Below are 20,657 nucleotides of genomic sequence, written 5' to 3'. Positions count from 1 at the left end.
CCACTAAAAAATTATACTAAAGAGATATATTCCAAAACACTAGATACATCAAAATGAACTTTTACAATATCATTGAATCCACTTGAAACACAAGAAAAAAAAACAAATGAAAAATAGAACAAACAGAAAATAAAAAATAAGATGGCAGACTTAAGCCTTAACACATCGATAATTACATTAATGCAGATAATCTAAAAACATCAGAGACATAAATTGTCAGGGTGGATTACAAAAAACACAAACCAACTATATGCTATCTATAAGGAACTCATTTCAAATATAACAATATAGGCATGTTGAATGTAACAAGTGGGGCACCTGGATGGCTCAGTCAATTGAGCAACCGACTTCAGCTCAGGTCATGATCTCACGGTTCATGGGTTCGAGCCCCGTGTCAGGCTTTGTGCTGACAGCTAGCTCAGAGCCTGGGGCCTGTTTCAGATTCCGTGTCTCCCTCTCTCTCTGACCCTCCCCTGCTCATGCTGTCTCTCTTTCTCAGAAATAAATTAAAAAAAAAATTTTTAAAAAATTAAAAAAAAGAGAAAGTAACAAGTATAGGAATATATATAAAATTATACAATTATAGGAGTGCCTGGCTGGCTCAGTTGGTGGACTCTTGATCTCAGGGTTCTGAGTACAAACCCCACGTTGAGTATAGAGAATGCTTAAAAATAAAATCTTAGAAAAAAATAAAATCATACAATTATGTATTATGCAAACATTAATCAGAGGAATTCAAGATTATATCATTAGAGAATGTAGACAAAGAAAATTGCCAGAGACAGAGCTGGACATTATATACAGGTAAAAGGATCAATCTGCCAAGAAAACAGCAATCCTCACTGTAAATGCACCAAACAACAGTGCTACAAAATATGTAAAGTAAAAACTGATAGAAGTGAAGGAAGATATGGACAAATCCATAATTATATATGGATACTTTAACACCCCTTTTTCCACAACTGACAAGACAATTAGGCATAAAATTAGTGAGGATATGGAATAATTCATAATGCCATCAACCAACAGGATCTAGTTAACATTCATAAAACATTCCACTAAGCAACAGCAAAATATACATTCTTTTCACATACCCATGAACATAACCAAGAAAGACCACATCCTGCATCATAAAACAATCTTAAATATTTAATAGAATTGATGTCATATAGAGTATATTCTGACTCCAATAAAATTAACTATAAATCAGTAACAGAAAATATGATCTAATGCCTTGAAATTAAACAACATATTTCTAAATAATCCATGGGTCAAAGAAGAAATGACAAGGGAAATTTAAAAAAAGTACATTGGACTAAGTGAACATGAAAATACAACATAATAAAATTTGTGGGCAGCAGCCAAAGCAGTTGTGAAAGGAAAATGTCTAGAACTAATTTCATATTATTAAAAATGAGGAAATGTCTTAAATCCATAATCTAAGTTCCCACTTCAAGAACTGAAAAAGAGTAGCAAACTAAACCCAAAGCAAGCAGAAGAAAGAAAATAATAAAAATAAAATCAGATATCAATGAAATTGAAAACGGAAGAACAGAGAAAATCAGTGGAAAAAAGAAGTTGTTTATTGAAAAGATCAATAAAATTGACATACCTCTAGCAAGACTAAGAAGAGAAACACCAATTACTAATAACAGGAATGAAATAATAGATATCACTGCAGATCCTGCAGACATCGAAAAGGAATAAACATAATATGATTTTGACAACTTGGAATAAATCAATTCCTTGAAAAACACAGACTATTACAACTCATCCATTATGATGTAATTTGAATATCCCAATAACTATTAAAGAAATGGGATTCATAATTTAAAATCTCTCCCTAATGAAATATCCAGGTTCAGTTGGTTTCATTGGAGATTTCTATTACACATTTTAAAAATAAGACCGGGGCGCCTGGGTGGCTTAGTCAGTTAAGCGTCTGACTTTCGCTTAGGTCATGATCTCACAGTTCGTGGGTTCGAGCCCCGCATCTGGCTCTGTGCTGACTGCCAGCTCAGAGCCTGGAGCCTGTTTCAGAGTCTGTGACTCCCTCTCTCTCTGACCCTCCCCTGCTCATGCTGTCTCTCTCTCTCTCCTAGAAATAAATAAAAAATATTTTAAAAAAAATAAAAATTAAAAATACCAATTCTGCATAGTCTTTTCCAGAAATAGAATGGAAGTCTTCTCAATTCATTACACCAAGTTACTATTGCCCTAATACTAAAAGCAGACAAAAACAGTACAAAAAAACAAAACAAAAAAAAAACCACATACCAATATCTCTTATAGAGATGCAAAAATCCTTAACAAATTAGTAGCAAATAAAATCCTTCAATATTTAAAAAGAACTAGAAAGCATGACCTAGTGGGATGTATTCCGTGAATTCAAGGCTGGTTCAATATTTGAAAATCAACCTATGTAATCCACTCTATGAACAGGTTAGAGAAGAGAAGACACATGACTATATCAATTGATACGGAAAAAGCATTTGAGAAAATTCAACACTTATTCACAGTAAACTTTCATAAAAAATCAGGAATAGAAGAGATTTCTTCAATTTGATATATGGTAATCTTTAAGAAATGCTACAGATCATTATAATTAAAGGTGAAGGATTTAATGCTTTCTTTTTAAGGTTGGGAACAACGCAAGGATATCTGCTTTTATCACTCTTATGTAACAGTATAAGTCAAGAAAAGGGGGAAGTATACTGTGAAGGAAGGAAGGAATATAAATGTTTTTATCTGTAGATGATGTGATTGCATACATAGAAAATATCAAAGAATTTGTAAAGTATAAAAAAAATCCCAGAACTAATAAGTCAGTTCAGCAGGGTTACAGGATATAAGCTCAATATAAAAATATCAGAACATATTAACACAAAAATTTAGAAATACAGTATCACAATTGCTAAAAAAGAGAAATTATTAGTTATAAATCTAACAAAACATTACAAGATTTTTATGCTGATAACTGCACAGTACTCATGAAAGAACAAAAGGTCTAAATAAATGGAAAGACATATATCATGTTCATGGAATGGAAGATGTCTATTCTCCTGAAGGTGATATATGAAAGTTTTGATAGTCATTCCTATAAAAATCCCAGGAAAATTTATGTGGATATTGACAAGATTATTCAAATGTTTATATGGAAAAGCAAAGGAATTAGAATAGTTTAAGAATTTTGAAAACAAACTTCATAGAGGGATGTGGGTAGGAGATGGGCTAGATGGGTTGTGGGCATTGAGGAGGGCACTTGTGATGTGCACTGGGTGTTGTATGTAAGTGACGAATCACTGAATTCTACTTCTGAAACCAATAGTGCACTGTTTATTAACTAAACTAAAATATTAAAAATTAAAATTAAAAGTTAAAATAAGATTTTTGAAGAAAGCAAAATAAAATTGAGCAGTCTACCTAATTCTTATGGCTGCTTACTCAAGGTTGTAGTATTATTGGTGGAGGGATAGAGAGATCGGTTGAAGAAGAGAGAACCCAGGTGAAGACCCACACAAATATGCACAAATGACTTTTGACTGAGGTTCAAATGCATTTCAATGGGGACAGACACCCTTTTAACAAATTGTGCTGGAGCAATGAGACATTTATAGGGAAAAAATGGACCTCAATTTCAGTCTCACACATTATGTAAAAATTAACTCAAGATGGATCATGAACTTCAAACTATAAAACTGTTAGAATAAAATAGAAAATTTGGGGGATTTAGGAATAGACAAAGAGTTCTTAGACTTGACACCAAAAGCATGATTCATAGAAGGAAAAATAAATCAATTGGACTTAATTATTTTTTTTTACTTGAGCTTTGAGAGATGAAAATATAAGCTACAGACTGCAGAAATATTTGCAAACCACTTACCTGAGAAAAGTCTAGTACCCTAGAATACATAAAGAACTCTCAAAAATCAATAATAAAAAATAATCTAGTTAGAAAACGGGGAAAAAATGGAAAGGCAATTTACCAAAGAGTATATGTAGATGGTCAATACGTATGTGAAAAGATGTTGAGCATCATTAGTCATTTTGGAAATGCAATATAGAATCGCCATGACATCTCACTATAAGCCTATCAAAATAGCTAAAATAAAAACTAGTGATGACATCAAATGCTGCCAAAGATGGAGGGAAACTGAATCACTTACGTATTGCTGGTAGGAATGTTAAATGGCACAGCCACTTTTGGAAAACAATGTGGCAGTTTCTTAAAAAAACTAAGCATGCAACTGCCATTCAAAACATAAATTGAATTCCCTGCCATTTATCCCAGAAAAATGAAGATTTATGATCACAAAAACCTGTACATAAATGTTTATAGCATGTTTATCTGTAATAGCCAAAAATTTGGAAGCAGCCCAAGTGTCCTTCAGTGTATAGTTAAACAAACTGTAATACATCCACACCATGGAATAGTACTCAGGAATAAAAAGAAATGAACTGTTGTTACAGGCAACAACCTTGATGAATCCCCAGAGCATTATGCTGAGTGAAAAATGCCAGCCCCAACAAGTTACATTCTGCTTGATTCCATTTATGTAACATTCTTTAAATGACAAGATTATAGAAATGAGAATAGACTGGTGGGTTCCCAGGGGGTAAGAAGGGGATAGGGGAAAGAGATAAGTGGGTATGGCTACACAAGGGCAACATGAAGGATTCTTACCACAGAAATGTTCTGTATATTAACTGTATCAAAGTCAATATCTTGGTTGCAATAATATACTGTAGTTTTGCAAAATGGTACCATTTGGGGGAAACTAGGTAAAGGACACAGGGTACATCTGTATAATTTCTTACAGCAGCATATATCTGTAATTATTTCAAAATAAATAGTTTTTTCTTTAATTTTTATATTTTTATTTTGATAAAGAGTGAGAGCAGGGGAGGGGCAGAGAGACAGAGAGAGAGGGAGGGAGGGAATCACAGGCTCCGCTCTGTCATTGCAGAGCCCAACAAGGGACTCGATCTCACAAACCATGAGATCATGACCTGAGCTGAAATCAAGAGTTAGACGCTTAACCAACTGAGCCATCCAGGCGCCCTTCAAAATACATAATTTTAAAAATACATATATACTTTAATCCTGAATTGTACTTCTGAGATTTACCCATAGATACTCATTTCAGGTTTAGTGACAATAGCAAAAGATTACAAACAGTGTTTTAGTTCATTGGTTGGTATAGGTTTTAAATAAATTCATATAATGCAGGTATTACATACAAAGAATGAGATAGCACAAATGTATTGATTTATATGAAAATGCAAACTCTAGAACTATGCTTTGGTATGCTATTTTAAGACATGTTAATATAGCCGGGAGTGGATATTTACTTTTTTTATATGCACAGATTGCTTTTAGAATGGTAGACAAATGACTCAAAGCCATGGTCGAAGTCGAGAAGAGGAGCTATGTGTCTGGTGGGCAGGTGTGAAAGAAGCCTTATTTACTATCTTTATACGCTCTGTTTTCCACTTGAATTTTATACTTTGTACTTACATGACCAATTGAAGAATATATTAGCATGTTTTAAAAACATAAGCGAACATCCAGAAAGAGACTCAAGTATATATATGGGAATTTAGTATATAATAAAGGAAGCATTTTATGACAGCAGGGGTAAAAGATGGGTTATTTCATAAAAGTTCTTGGGAAAATTGCCTAGCCATTGAGGGAAGATGAACAGTCATACAACTATTTAACTCTTTACATCCAAGTAAATTCCAACTAAAGTGAAGACATAAGCAATGAAAAAAAATATTAGAAGAAAATGTAGGTAAACATTTCTTAATCCTGTGGTAGGAAAAGCTTTTAAAAGGATAGCACCAATAATGTGCTAGCACCAATAAAGAAAAAATTGATGGATTTAATACACATATTAAATACATATAAGTTTACTTAAAAGTTTACTTTTCTGTATGTCAAAACAGCAGTGCCCAAATATATAAAGTACATTAAATGATACAGTGCCCTCAACAAGAGAATGGCAAAGTAAATTGTGGTATATTTGCATAATTATTACTCAGCAACAAAAATGAGTGAACTATAGATAAAATGAGCAGCATGAATAAATTTGTGCATATAATATTGAGCTAAAGAAACTACTTACAAAACCAGTCCATGGTATTAAATGTCAGGATGGTGGCTTCTTTTCAAGAGAAAGGATGGAGTAATGACTGGCAGGGATATGAGGCAGCTTCCATGATGCTGCTAATATTCCGTATCTTGGTTGCGAGTACAGGCGTATGTTTGCTTTCTGATAGCTAATTAAGCTGTACACTATTCTGTATGCATATTTTACCTTATTTTTTAAGTTTATTTTTGAGAGAGAGAGACAGACAGACAGCAGGGGGAGGGCAGAGAAAGAAGGAGAGAGAGAATCCCAAGCAGGCTCCACATCATTAGCATAGAGCCTGACATGGGGCTTGAACTCACTAACTGTGAAATCATGACCTGAGCTGAAACTAGTAGTTGGATGCCTAACCAACAGAGACAGCCAGGTGCTCACATATTTTACTTTAAGAAAGCAATTTTAAAAACAAACAAACAAAAACACATGTCTGACTTTCATAATGGCAAAGGCTTTTTTTTTTTTTAAATGAAGTTGTCTTTTGATGGTGCTGCAAATGATAAAACTTTTCAGAAAGCAAACTGGTAATGTGTTTCAAAATAGTATTTAACAATTTCTATTAAAGGTATTTATCCTGAGGATAGAATGAGGAAAATGTAAGAGGAAACATCTATAGTAATTTTCATAATAGCTTTATTTATAAAAATGAAAAATCAGAAATAAACTAAGTGCCCCAAATTGAGAAATCATTTAACTGATAATTATACACAGGGAATATGTTGTAGCCAGACATAAAAGGCAAGGCTATTTTTTCTTTCTGTGGAAAACCATATAAGGAGTTTGGTAGGTGAAATAGCAATTTTCAGGTCTCTTCAACTCATTTAAACACAAATACACACTTAAATATTCACACTCAAAATCACATTTTAAAAAGATATCTATATCTAAATAGTTTGAGACACTAGGTATTAAAGTGTTAGCAGAATTTGTCTCATTTTCTCTGTGTATTTTTTAAACTCTTTTGTTTTACCTTTTGTATTTTCTAAAAAAGCACACAAGCACAGGTAGATATGACTTTGTAATACTTGAAGAAAATAATAAAGCCAAAGTAAGCAAAAATACCCAAAAAGCATTTTTGGGTATTTCTTCTAGTTATTCACCCCTGCCCCCTGCCAAATTCAGGTTTTTTGGTTAATATGGAAGAAAAGGAAGGCTGGAAGATAAAGAAATATGAATAAACCATGTATTTGTTAAGTTTAATGGTGTTACATGATAACATTGAAAGATAAGAATCTTTTTATTATAAAGAATTTCTCTTACATGTGAGTGGAATTATTTCCAGGTCTTCCTTCAATAAAGTCATTTTCATTTATAGACTGAATGATCACGATATAATTCGAAGTATTTTCTAGTGTATTGAAAGAAAATAAAAAGTGGTGTATTCCAACCTTAAAAATAATTTTCATAATTATTTAGGCCAGGGATGGTTCCAGGTTTTATGGAGTTTTAAAGTTACATGATTTTTGAGTCTGCCTTTAAGAAAAAGAACAAGGGCGCCTGGGTGGCTCAGTCTGTTAAGCATCTGGCTTTGGTTCAGGTCATGATCTCACAGTTTGTTAGTTCGAGCCCCGTGTCAGGCTCTGTGCTGTCAGCTTGGATCCTAGAGCATGCTAAGGATTCTGTGTGTCTCTCTCTGCCCCTTCCCTTCTCATTCTCTGTTTCTCTCTCTGTTTCTCTCTCTCTCTCTCTCTCTCTCTCTCTCTCTCTCTCTCTCTCTCAAAAATAAATAAACATTAAAAAATTCTTTAATGAAAAAGAACAAAAATTTTTAATACAATGGTCCCTGTAAGGGCATGTGGAAACGGAGGGCTCTAGCACTTAAGTTCCTTTTACTTCATATAAAATTCACCTGTTTAGACACACAAGCTTTCTTTTATTGTGCCCTGTTTCCATTCTGGGGGGGAATTGTTACTCAGTATTATTAAATTACGATAACACACCTATTTGTTACTAATGCGATTTAAAGATGTCTTATGTAAAGATTCATTAAAATACAAAGAGAAAGAGTATTTAAGTCTCGTTGTGGAAGGTTATTAAACTTATTGATGCTTTAAGGCCCTATCCATAAAATAACTGGATTTATTTATTCCTCTTATTTCAAAGAAAGTAAATAATACATTGAACAATAAATAATTAATATTATCTATTTACTTATTTTAGAAATAGCCTTGCACTTATGGAAACCATACCCCTTCCCCGAATTCTAAAACCTGGCTCCAAATATATTCAGATTTTACACCAGAGCTTCTCAAATTTTAATGCACATTCAACATTCAGTTCACGTAGGCATCTTGTCAAATGCAGGTTCTGATTCAGTAGGTCTGGAGTAGAGTCTAGCATCCTGCTTGTTTCGCATGCTCCATGTGACGGCTCTGTTGCTGGTGCGCAGACCATACTTGGTGGAGTATAGTGAGGCTCCACACCTGCTAACCTGTCCCCAGCACCCCTCCTCAGAAGCTGCCTTCCACATGTAAGGTGCAGGGGAATGCGCCAGTCTATCTAGTGGTTCTTAGGGGCAGCCGATGGGTATGTAACCATGAATGTAAATGTAGGACCTGGAGTACTTGAAGCAAGAGACACAGCCGAGGACAGTGGGTCAGTGGAGGAATAAGAGCCAGAAAGGGAGCCCAAGTGCCGAGGGAGAAACCGCCTCTTTCTGCACCACTTTGAGGAAGTATTTATGAGTAAATGAGACAGGGAGACCATTTTCATTTCCAGCCTGCCCTCAGAAGCACAGGGAAAACAGTAAGCGCGGTGTTCCTGGAGGAATTTAAGAACTTTCAAAAAGGGACGACACATGGGGATGAGCACTGGGTGTTATACGGAAACCAACTTGACAAAAAACTATTTTTAAAAAAAAAAAAAAAAAAAAAGCAAATTAAAAAAACACAAAAAACAAAAAGAGACTACACAGAATTGTTCAACTCTGGTCACACACACGTGGTTTCTTCCCTTTCAGGGTTTAGGGCATGCTGTGTGTAGTGACCGCCCTCCCAGCCAGCAGCCGGCCGCACCCGTGACCTGTGGCGTCTTCTGAGAACTGTCCTCAGGAGCTGACTGTGTCAGCGTTTCCCGGGTTCCTCGCACCACGGTAAAGAGTCTTTCATACTGATTTTCATACTGCACTCGCTGTGCCGTGAAGCTGACTGGGGATTCTCAGTGGGGCGGCGCAGGTGCACAGGGCTATGAAGAGGCTGCTTTCCAGCGGTCACAGACGTACAGGACTTGTTACCCTCAGGGTAAACCGAGAAAAGCACAAAATGCCCTGTTCTTGATTTTGATATTTTGCATCCCTAGGAGAGAGCTGATCCACGTATTTTTGACTATGGAAAAAAAAAAATATATATATATATATATATATTTACATAACATGATTTTTGCCTTCTTAGCACAGTTTCAGTGTTCAGTACAGTATTGTTAACTCTATGTACAACACTGTAAACATCTCTAGAACTTTATATTCATCAAGTTCTATACCCATTGGAAACTCTTTCCTTTTCCTACCCCCAGGCAACCACCATTCTACTTTCTGTTTCCTTGAGTCGGACAACTGTAGATAACCTCATATAAGTGGAATCAGGAGTATATGTCTTTCTGTGAGTGGTTCACGTCACTTAGCGTCACGTCCACAGGTTTTATCCATATTGTAGTGTGTCAGGATTTCCTTTTTTATGGCTTAGTAACATTTCATTGTATGTGTACATTACATTTTCTCTGTTCATTCATCTGTGGGTAGACTTCTACTTGTTTTTACCTTTTGGCAATTGTGAATAATGCTGCTGTGAATACAGTGTGCAGATATCTCTTTGAGATCCTGATTTCAGTTGTTCTGGATACGTACCCAGAAATGGACTTGTTTTGTCAAATGGTAGCTCTGTCTTTCATCTTTTGAGGAACCTCCATCGTGTTTTTCTCGGCAGCTGCACCACTTTACAATCATTTATCGTAACAGTCGCTGTTTTCTGTTTGTGTGGTTTTTTTTTATAATAGCCCTCTTAACAGGTGTGGGGCGGTCTGCCTTAAATATAATACTCTCAAACTAGTAACTTACAAGAGTATGAGTGTAATCCATTTGGGGTACATCTGTGTTTTCACTTCTAACATTTTCTGCTACTGCTTTTTAAAAATTTTCTAATGTTTAAATTTGAGAGAGGGAAAGAGAGACAAAGTGTGAGCAGGGGAGGGGCAGAGAGAGAGGGAGACACAGAATCTGAAGCAGGCTCCAGGCTCCGAGCTGTCAGCACAGAGCCCAGTGTGGGCCTCAAACTCATAAACCGCAAGATCCTGACTTGAGCTGAAGTTAGACGCTCAACCAACTGAGCCATCCAGGTGCCAGTAACATTTTCTGCTACTTTTTTTTTTTTTAATGTTTTATTTATTTCTAGGAGAGAGAGAGAGAGAGACAGCGTGAGCAGGGGAGGGTCAGAGAGAGAGGGAGTCACAGACTGAAGCAGGCTCCAGGCTCTGAGCTGGCAGTCAGCACAGAGCCCGGCGCGGGGCTCGAACCCACGAACCGCGAGATCATGACCTAAGCGAAAGTCGGACGCTTAACCGACTAAGCCACCCAGGCGCCCCTCTGCTACTTTTAACTGGTTTGGTCACTGTGAGATTTTCTTCATTTGCCCTTCTGGGTGTAATGCACACCACATTATTCAAAATGAGCCTGCCTGGGACATTAGTCTCTCCTCTCTTTCACAGAAATCAACTTGGAGTAGTAGAAATGGGTTTTCTTTGTCTTGCCTTTCTACAGTCACCCTTTGTCCACTTGCCCTATGAAGCAAATTACCAAGAATTCTTTAGTAAGAGTATTAACATTCACTAATGGCTATTGCCAGTGATTGACTGGATATGAATGACTTAATAAAATGGCAGAATTGGCAAAAAGGAAAAGAAAGTGTCCACTCTGAAAGTGACCTCAGAATCTTGGAGATCATTTAGGGAATCTGTTTATGAGGCCACTGCGTGAGGCTGAGAAGCAGAATGACACTGCTGGAACTCATGAGGAAGAGCGAGGTACCCTGCCAGGGGCAAGCCCAGGCTGCTCGCTGGCCAGCGCTCCCAGCTGCCGAGAGGTTTACTCGTTTTGTACGCTGTACAAAATAATTGGTTAAGTCACATTGTGTGGCTGCTGGCACTGTCGTGCAAAGTGGCTTTACAAAAGTAGTATTGCTAGCATGCATTAGAAATGAAGATTTAAGATTGAACTGGCTCTGTTGAAATAACCTGAATTACATGCTGCAACATTGTTTTTCCCCAGTGGCTAAAATCACTGACTTAAGATATTTAAAATGTCAGAAACGTATATTCGTAATAAGCTTGGAAAGTCTGCCATACTTCAGGGAGTATCATAGGTCTTCATCATCATCTAAGTAGACCTTTGAGACCACATGGGTTGTGACTTGATTTCTCTCATTATGAATAAATCCAAAATGACTGATGCATTCCGACATCCGGACAGGGCTGAACCAGATGTGTGACTGAGTCATATTTGCAAGTTCCTTGCTTCCAATCCTTCAGTGTACATTTAGCATCAGACATTTAAACATTTAGACTGAAGGATTGCTCTTCTTAAGTATGGTAATTCTTGATGCCTAACAGATGGATTCGTGGATGCATGTGCATGTCTGGGTGAACAGAGCCGGATTAAGGAATGGCAGCTCCCCCGGGCACCACTGCATACCAGTGGAGTGTTGTTAGTATAAATGGCAAGTATGGCATCTGTTAACTGGGTTTCCACATGTAACACTTGGGCAGTTGATAAGGCAGGTTTTATTTCAACTCCCTCACAGGTGTGGGCACAAGAAACATAAGAATTGTTGCCATTGTTGAATTATCTCTAGCGAATATTTTCATGACAATAACAAAAAATTCTTGGCATTGCTGAATTTCTCTGTGGAGTATTTTTCATGTGTTATGGCAAGCCGCACCACTATCCTAATTTAGAGTCACTTGAATTTGGCTATTAATAGTTGAAATTCTTATATCAAGTAGTAGTTTATATAGGTTTGTTTACTGGAAATTAGTGGTTTATTTTTTAAAACTTATTTATTTTATTGAGATTATAATTGACATATGGCATTATATGAGTTTCAGGAATACAACTTAATGATGTGCTATGTGTATATATTGCAAAACAATTACCGTAAACACACTTACCATAATAAGTGTGGTTAACATCCATTACCATGCATGTTACAATTTTTTTTCTTGTGGTGAAAACTTTTAAGATGTACTCTATTAGCTACTTCCAAATATATATTACAGCAGTAATAATTATAGTCACAATACTGTACATTTATTTTGAGTATCTATTTCTAAGAATTTGGTTTGGTAAATCATAAAACTGGACTGAAAAAAGGACCATGGAAAAGTGGAAAATGTTTGGACAATGTGAAAGTAAACAAACGAAAGAACTTTGAAATCCATTTTGTAACTTTGTAACTGTATCTGAGTAAGCTACCTCTCCCGGGGTGAGGATGAGTAACTAATTCTGTCCAGTAATGAGAGACCAAATAGTTGTGAAATGAAAGAAGTTGAAGCATGTGAAAGTGATATGTTCATTCAAGTACATGAACTAATTCTGTTAACTCACCATAAATAGATACACACTTTTGTTAATATAGAATAACTTTCCTCTAATTCCACTTAATAAATGTTTAGTAAATATTTTAAAAATAATAGTTTGAATGGTTACCAAATCTAGTTTTTCTGGGGGCACTCACATGATTCAGTCTCTATTAGACTCTGTGTGTGTGTGTGTGTGTGTGTGTGTGTGTGTGTGTGTGTGTGTGGTGAGACAGAGAGGGAGAGGGAGAGAGAGACATGTGTGAGCAAGCACAAACATGCACAACTGAATCCACGGCACAAGAAAAGTGCTCACACGCATGTGAGATAGGTCCCAGTCTGAGAAAGCTAGAATCCATTTATCACCTGCAAACTTCACATACACACAAAAACATTACGTAAATGTTAAGAACACTTTGCCTTTATAATATCACATTGGAGAAGTATCTGGACTCTGTCCTGATGGCCAGGGCAGATGGTTGATATCATGTGCTAAGAATGGGCACTTTGCAGTGCTCAGCATTTGGAGCTCTGCCATGTAAATTTGAAATGGGTCAAAGTGAAGCGCTGGGATTTTTATATGCTTATTAGAGGATGTAAAATTTCAAAACTAGGGAGATCATAGAAAGTTAATTCCTGAGAAAACAATCCTATTAGTAAAGATATCTTTGAACCAGAGACTATAATTTTTCTGGCTCTTATCTGGATGAACAGGAAATGGGAAAAATCTTACAGAAATGAAGTCCCTAAGAGTGTCATGGAGTAATGTTTTTCTATGTTTGTAATGGCCCTTTTTAGTATTTGTATTGACGCACCTTACATTAATCCATAATAATGTAATAGCTATCACTTGTTAATGCTATCATGTGTGCTAGCTTTAATGAGAGCCTGCAAAGAGATCAAAATAAAAGGATTCCACGACGTGGTTTATGTTACAAATAAGACCTTTTTTCCTGCAAGTAGAAATAATCAGTGCCACATGTACCATGCTTTATGGTTGCTGTGCCTTTTAGATGTGAGCCTTAGGCTTTCATCTCCTCTAGAGGTTTGTCATCATTGGATGAGAATCAGCAGCACCGAAGGGTGGTGATGCTGCTTCTAGAAAGTGAATTGCATATCTACACTAATACAACTAAACCCAGTGTGTATTCATTATAATGGAAATGCAAACTATTTGTAAAAATATAAATAACACAAAAGTGACTCTTTTATTAAATTAGAACCACTGGGTGAGGAAATTTATGAAAATAATAAGGCACTTTTAAGCTGCCAAACTGTTCAGCTACAAATAAGTTATTACAAGAATAGGGAATGTCTTACTCAGGGGTTAAAGAAAAAAGAAAACTTTGTTCACAGATATGCACAAATAAACAGTAAGGGATTGTGACCACATGGTTTGCGGGGCGCAAAGAGGAGCAGTATCTGTACGTATCAGCCTGATCCTATGGAAGACAAAGAGACTGGGAACAGTGTTAGATCAGAGACTGGCCTGTGAATGGGAAGTAGGTGCTTGCGTTTCCCGAGTGCCTGCTCTGACAGCACTGTGCGAGGCAGGCAGTGTGCACTGTAATTTGAGAAGAGTAGAGTGATGCATAGCTGAGTACTGGGCACAGATTGGAAGGGGTGGTGCAAGCCTTGTGGAAATTCAAGTGACAAAGGGAGGCGGGAAGCTGACACTAGTGACGGAGAAGTGGCCCGGCAAGAAGACATAACAGGCCATTTGTGACCACCCAGCAGGTTGCTCGCTGGTAGGCCACTTGCGCCTCCGTGGCTGCTAAAGGCAGTTTTATACTTGCTCAAAGCACATTTGCCGTAACAGCAGGTCTTTATACATAGGATGGGAAAACCAGGAGAAGATAAGAAAGTAAACTGACATCAGGGGTATTTCTATCTACGTGTCTGTTGGTCTGTCCATCCATCTATCTGTCCATCCATCCATCTCTCCATCCACCCAATTCAAGAAGGCGGAAGGCAAGTTCTTGGTTAACTTCTGTGATCAATAGCCCTTTGTCTGTGTGCCACATTGTTTTCTAACTACTGCTGTGCCTGTTCTGTGGGCCAGGACAACAGCTGATGTTCATAATGATGACCCTAAGTCACCAAAGAAATTTTCAGTGTGCCCTTTTAAAGAAGGCAGATACAAGTAAAATGTATTCTAGAAAGATTTCTGCTTTTTTTTTCATTAGACTGATGATTCCTGGAGGTAAGAAATCATCTCTTATTCATCTTTATATCCTTTGACACCTAGCACAATGTTTTTCATGTAGAAGGTAAAATATTTGTGACACTGAACAGGATAGAAATAATTTAAGTTTTGTAGGGAAAAAAACCCTGTGTTATTTAAAATCCAGTATTCCTATTATCAGGGTGCTCAACCAGAAATGGTATATCGCTCTACCCGTACTCCTGCCCATTCTGAGCTCTCAAATTAAGATGATGTTTTCATGTACTGAATTAAGGACTCCGTTATAGAAGTGTCTTTATTAAAGAAGAGGTTATGTTTCTAAGAAATTTTTCAGGAGCATTGAGCAGAGAAGATATTGTAATGGTGGCGTCACATGAGGGAATTCGTGTCTTCCGTTCCGCATCAGAGGTGCCAGGCAGATGCTCTCCTATTCCTGCCTTTGCCTACGTGGCTCTCAGCTCAGTGACTTAGAAGCTGCTGACCTTAAACCCATGTGGTACCCTACGTTCGGGGTGGGATTTAGCCAGATAAAAGTTAGGGATGAGGACTGCAGACCTTTTATAAGATGCCTGTACCTGAATTTTGTCCAGGTCATCCTCATCTCTACCCAAGCCTAACCTGCATCCTTGAAGAGACCACCTTATCCTTCATGAGAATCCACAACACATGGTAGAAAGAGCTGTTGGGGTTGTTTTTTTTTTTAATTCTTTTTTTATTTTTGAGAGGGGGGAGAGGCAGAGAAGGAGAGAAAGAGCGAGCACGAGTGAGGGAAGGACAGAGAGAGAGGCAGACAGAGGATCCGAAGCAAGCTCCTGCTAATAGGAGAGAGCCCCGTGTGGGGCTTGAACTCATGAACTGTGAGACTGTGACTGAGCTGAAGTCAGTCACTTAACCGACTGGACCCATCCAGGTGCCCCAACAGCAGTAGGTTTTTGAGTCGGTGAACTAGGATGTCAGTGGCTACATTTGCCCTCACTGATGGCAAACGTAACCACCTTGCACTTCAGTTTGCATAATTATGAAATGAGTATTGTAGTCCCTTCCCTACAGAATTATTGGTCAGATTGTATGAAATAGTATGCCTGATGCATCTGAGGGATTTCAAAGTGCTATACGTGTATCAGGCCAGAGTCCTCTCTGTGACCAGACCAACCTTTAGTTGCTTTGCTGCCAAGGATATTTTAACTTATTAGCACTGATACTGGTTGAAAAGTAAGGTACATTATAAGGAACATCTTACTAATAAGTTATATAGAGTTACAGATTAGTCATTTAGAATATATTGGTAACTCCAAGGTGAGGGGAAAGAAGTGTTTTTTTATAAGAAGGGAACTTCTCTGCACAATAGCACAGACTGTATGCTCTTGTCCCTGTTAGTCCAATGCCTTGACTTTATTATCCTTGTTACAGACTCTCCCATCCTCTCAACAGAAACCTGCCCGCCTTCCTGGTATTCAGTAAGCTCACTAACACTCGAGTACTTTCGCTTAAACCTAGTTAAGATCCTATTAACACTTTTAAGTGGGTCAGCAGTGTCCCCTTTCTAACAGCAACGTTTTTACTTACTGCAGAGCTATCCTTGGTGTAAGAGAGAGAAAAGCATTTTTCCTCTGTAGATCCTTACAGCTTGGGGTTTCCTTCAGAACTCGTGTTGAACTACTCCTGGAATCCTAAGACAAAGTTTCAACATTCTAAACAGTATATTTTAAAGGGGCTCAAGCCCTTTCCTACAATTTTATACATAGCACACCACATCACCTGTAATTTAATACTTGTTTTAACAAATTACAGTGAAAATGAAAACCAGCTGCGTCATGCTTTCTTTGCAATTTACCATTTGCCTTTTGTCAGTCGGAAGTCTTTCCGGAGACGAAGGTTCCCTGGCAGTGCCTGTATCTTCTGCTCATGAACCGTGCAGGTGGAGAGGAGTCCCCGTTAGGAGCAGATGAAGCAGGCTCAGGGAAATGGCCAGGCTTTTTTCAACCACAAATGTGTTTATAATGGTTCTGGAAATAGTGTTTTGGAGTGTTGGTGCTCTTTCAATCTGCTTGAATATAGGAGATTCAGTAAAACATTACTTCATTCAACAAATTTTTAGCTCTGCAATGTGCCAAGCACTATAGGTCATGTGGAGAAAGCACTGAGCAAAATAGACAAAATCTCTGCTTCATGAAGTTTATTGGGGGGGGGAGGGGGCATATATTTATAGGAAGGGAGTGCTGGGCTAGTCTTTTGGCTTCCTGGGGGAAAGAAGGCCTAATTATTAGTGTCTCATTTCAGACTGTCTAGAGCTAGGAAGAGCTGAAGAGGTAGCCAATAAACAAGATAAGTGGAATATGTAACATGTCAGACGGCGATATGTACTACGGAGGATAATAAGGCAGGGAAGAATAAGGAATGTTAGGGGAGGGTTACAATCATAAATATGGTGATCAGACAAAGCCTTATGGAGATAGGAACACTTTGGTAACGGCCAGAGGAAGTGAGGCAGATACCTAGGAGAGCAAGTTCCAGGCCTCGGGAAATGAGATTATGAAGTGAGAAGGCACCAGCCACATTTGAAGGGGAAGCTCTGAGGCCCATGTGTCCAGACGGCAGTGAGCAGGGCTAGTGAGGGGCAGGAGATGAAGTGAGAGGGACGCACCCTGAGTCAGGCCTGCAGTGCACTGTAAGGATTTTGCTCTTTCTCTGAATGACACGTGAAACTTCAGTGGGTCTTGAGTAGAAGGGTGATGTGGTGTGACTACACATTTAAGTAAGTCCCAGATGGCTGCTATCTTGAGAATAAATGGAGAAAGGGCTAGATGCCGGGAGATTCTTTGGGAGCTCATGGAATAGTTCAGGTGAGAGATGGTGGTTATTTAGACCAGGGTGGTTAGATGTGGTCACATTCTGGAGTTACTGTGTGTTAAAGCCAACATGATTTGCAGGCTGATTGGACATATAGTGTGACAGGAAGAGGTGAGTCAAAGATGGCTCCAAGGCTCTTGGTATAGAAATCATTCAGACCTGAGATTTTGTGTGTTGTTTTGAGGTCAGACTCAGATTCTGTTTCTGCCTGCGTCTGTCCCTAGCTGTTTGTTCCCCTTTGGATAAGGCAAGTCTCGCCCATGAATGATAAGCCCCCTGAAGGTAGGGATATGATATAATGCTTCATACCATTATATTCCTAGTGCCTAGCACAGAGCCTGCCACAAAGAACTTCATAAATATTTCTGGAATGAATGTTGTACCTTTCTCCATAGTCTGGTTTCCAAAACTGTGAAGTCTAAATAATAATACTGAATTAAGTAGGTAGTTTTTTTTAAGTTTATTTATTTTGAGAGAGAGAGAAAGTGAAGGTGTGAGAGCTAGCCAAGCAAGTGGGGGGAGAAAAGGGAGAGAGAGAATTCCAAGCGGGCTTTGTAGTCAGCTTGGAGCCCAGCGCAGGGCTTGAACTCACAAACCCAAGAGGCTGAAACCAAGAGCCAGACACTTAACTGACTGAGCCACCCAGGCGCCCCCAGTTTACAGGTAGTGTTGAAGAATAAATGAAAAGTGCTATGTGTCCAAGGTGCATTATACATTCAATGTACAGGAAACATTAATTCATGGAAGCTATAATTAGTATTGTCCATATTCTATGCCATTTAAAGTGTTGATAAAATTTTGAACATCTAGAAGGAAGGCTTGCTTCTTTGTAGGAAAAATAATGGTGGAGAATTTTCACCATTTTCATTAAGACTTTTTCACTAGGAGCTATATCTTAATGCAGAAATAGAAGACTTCCATGTAAAAAAGCCATCAAATCCAAATTATTTTAACTGCATTGCTGCAAATACAAGGGATTTGTCTTACCCATAGTATTAAAGTCGTGCAGAAGCAAGAGAAGCATTCCCTGGGAACTTACATTCCGCACATAAATATTACTTACTATGATGACTGGTGTTTCAAAATGGTGCCCACTCTAGGCAATGGCGGTGGTATCAAAAGTAGATGAGCAGAGATTGAACAGTTTGAGAGACCGTGCACTTTAGTTCTCATGGTGGCCAAGGGCTCCCAAATAGATCCTGTCCCCCTACCCATGTGTTTGAGGTTTGTAATAGCAAGCCCTAAATGGTGACAGAGCCAGATGCGAATGTATAATGTCATTTTTATTTATTTATTTATTTGTCCTTAACAGTTTAGAAAATCTTTTTAAATCTCAGAAGTTGAATTTAGCTAAGAGTATGCCGATGAAGATTTGATAGAACATCTGTGTTTCTGAAGTCTGTGTTTTCAAGTTGTATATGAATACCTCCTTGCCCTTCCAGATGAATTGATTAATTCCACACATCCTGAAAAAGAATTCACAGAGCCCTTTAATAAGATCATATCTGGTCATTGAGACTACAGAGTTTAAAATCGTCAATAGGAATCTCTTATTTTCTTGTGTCCCAGCGTGAGTACCCCTTCAGGCTACCGTAAAGAATAAAACAGACACTAATTTGCAAGAAGCTCCTGAAATTGATTGTTTTAAGAAAAGACCTTTGCCAGGCAGGGTACCTGGGTGGCCCATTCAGTTGAGTGTCCAACTTCTGCTCAAGTCATTACCTCATGGTTTGTGGGTTCAAGCCCCACATCGGGCTCTGTGCTAACAGCTCAGAGCCTGGAGCCTACTTCAGATTCTGTGTCTCCCTAGTTCTCTACCCCTCTTCCACTCATGCTCTGTCTCTCTCTTTCTCTCTCAAAAATAAATAAACATTAAATAAATTTTTTTGTAAAAGAAAAGACCTTTTTCTTGATGATAGCTCTTCAATAAGTGAAATTTTATATGCATATTTTATAAGTATATTTGATTTTCACTAGTGTTATATTTTTATTTTATACAAGAAAGCTAATGTTAGCCTATATTTTCCAATGAAAATACCTCTGATGAAGGTAAAGTGTAGCCTCCCCTTGCATTGACCCAGTGACCCTATAAAGGAATGCTAACTGAGGGCCATAATGCATGTTAAAAGAGCAGTTAGCTCTTTTTGAGAAAGAAAAATTCTAATGTTCAATTAATCTGTGTGAAGAACAATGAACATAAAAGTCTAATACATGGAAGAAATAAAATATTTATTGCAGTTATATATTTTGTTTCTGGTGACTGGAGGGTAAAAGAAAAAGAGGGAGAATAAGTTGGTTTTTTTTTTTTAATAAGGAAATTAGAGTCAGATGATCAAGGAGAAAGAACAGCATAGGAGAAACTGGAAAGGAGAAAACTATAAATAATGTCCTACCGGGCATTATTCTATAAAACTCCATTCTTCCCAGACCTTTGCTCATCTGGGCCCTAGTGTTTCCAAACACTCAATAGCAACATAAAATCCTGTCCACCAAGCCCCATTCTGACCTGGGACTGCCACTCCCCTTTCTGTGGCACCACTTTTTCCCCAGCTGTGGGTCCAGCCCCAGAGAGGGTGGGGTGTCTCTGAGTCATCTAAGATCTATGTCCCCCACCTTCCTGATGGATCACCCGAGCCCTTCTTCTGACAGCCTTCCTACTGTCCACTGCTCCTTCTGAGACAACTGTCTCAAAAGGAAGTGCCTCTGAGGTAAGTCTGTTTTTACCTCTCCTTTGGATCTGCACAGAGTTCACCCTGATGATCTCCTTAAGCAAGAGTTGTCCTTCCCATAGCAGAAATGTTCTGTGTTTGTGCTGCCTAGCGTGGTAGCTAAGAGCCACTTGGGACTACTTAGATTTAAATTAAATAAGATAAAGTAAAAATAAATATTCAGTTATTTAGTGACACTAC

At 38.0% G+C, this 20,657-nt stretch overlaps 1 protein-coding gene across 1 annotated transcript in view; it reads left to right on the top strand.

The window, feature by feature from the left end:
• Nucleotides 1-20,657, top strand: part of ENOX1 (ecto-NOX disulfide-thiol exchanger 1) — a 418,486-nt gene that overhangs the window by 24,407 nt on the left and 373,422 nt on the right. The window contains 1 exon segment of the mRNA XM_077778774.1: nt 9,109-9,240. The gene's annotated coding sequence lies outside the window, so the exon portion shown is untranslated.

The sequence above is a fragment of the Crocuta crocuta genome, unplaced genomic scaffold (assembly GCF_008692635.1).
Source record: "Crocuta crocuta isolate KB4526 unplaced genomic scaffold, BGI_CrCroc_1.0 scaffold586, whole genome shotgun sequence".
Lineage (NCBI taxonomy): Eukaryota > Metazoa > Chordata > Mammalia > Carnivora > Hyaenidae > Crocuta > Crocuta crocuta.
Note: the sequence above shows the minus strand (reverse complement) of the source record. Positions and strands in the feature narration are given on the sequence as shown.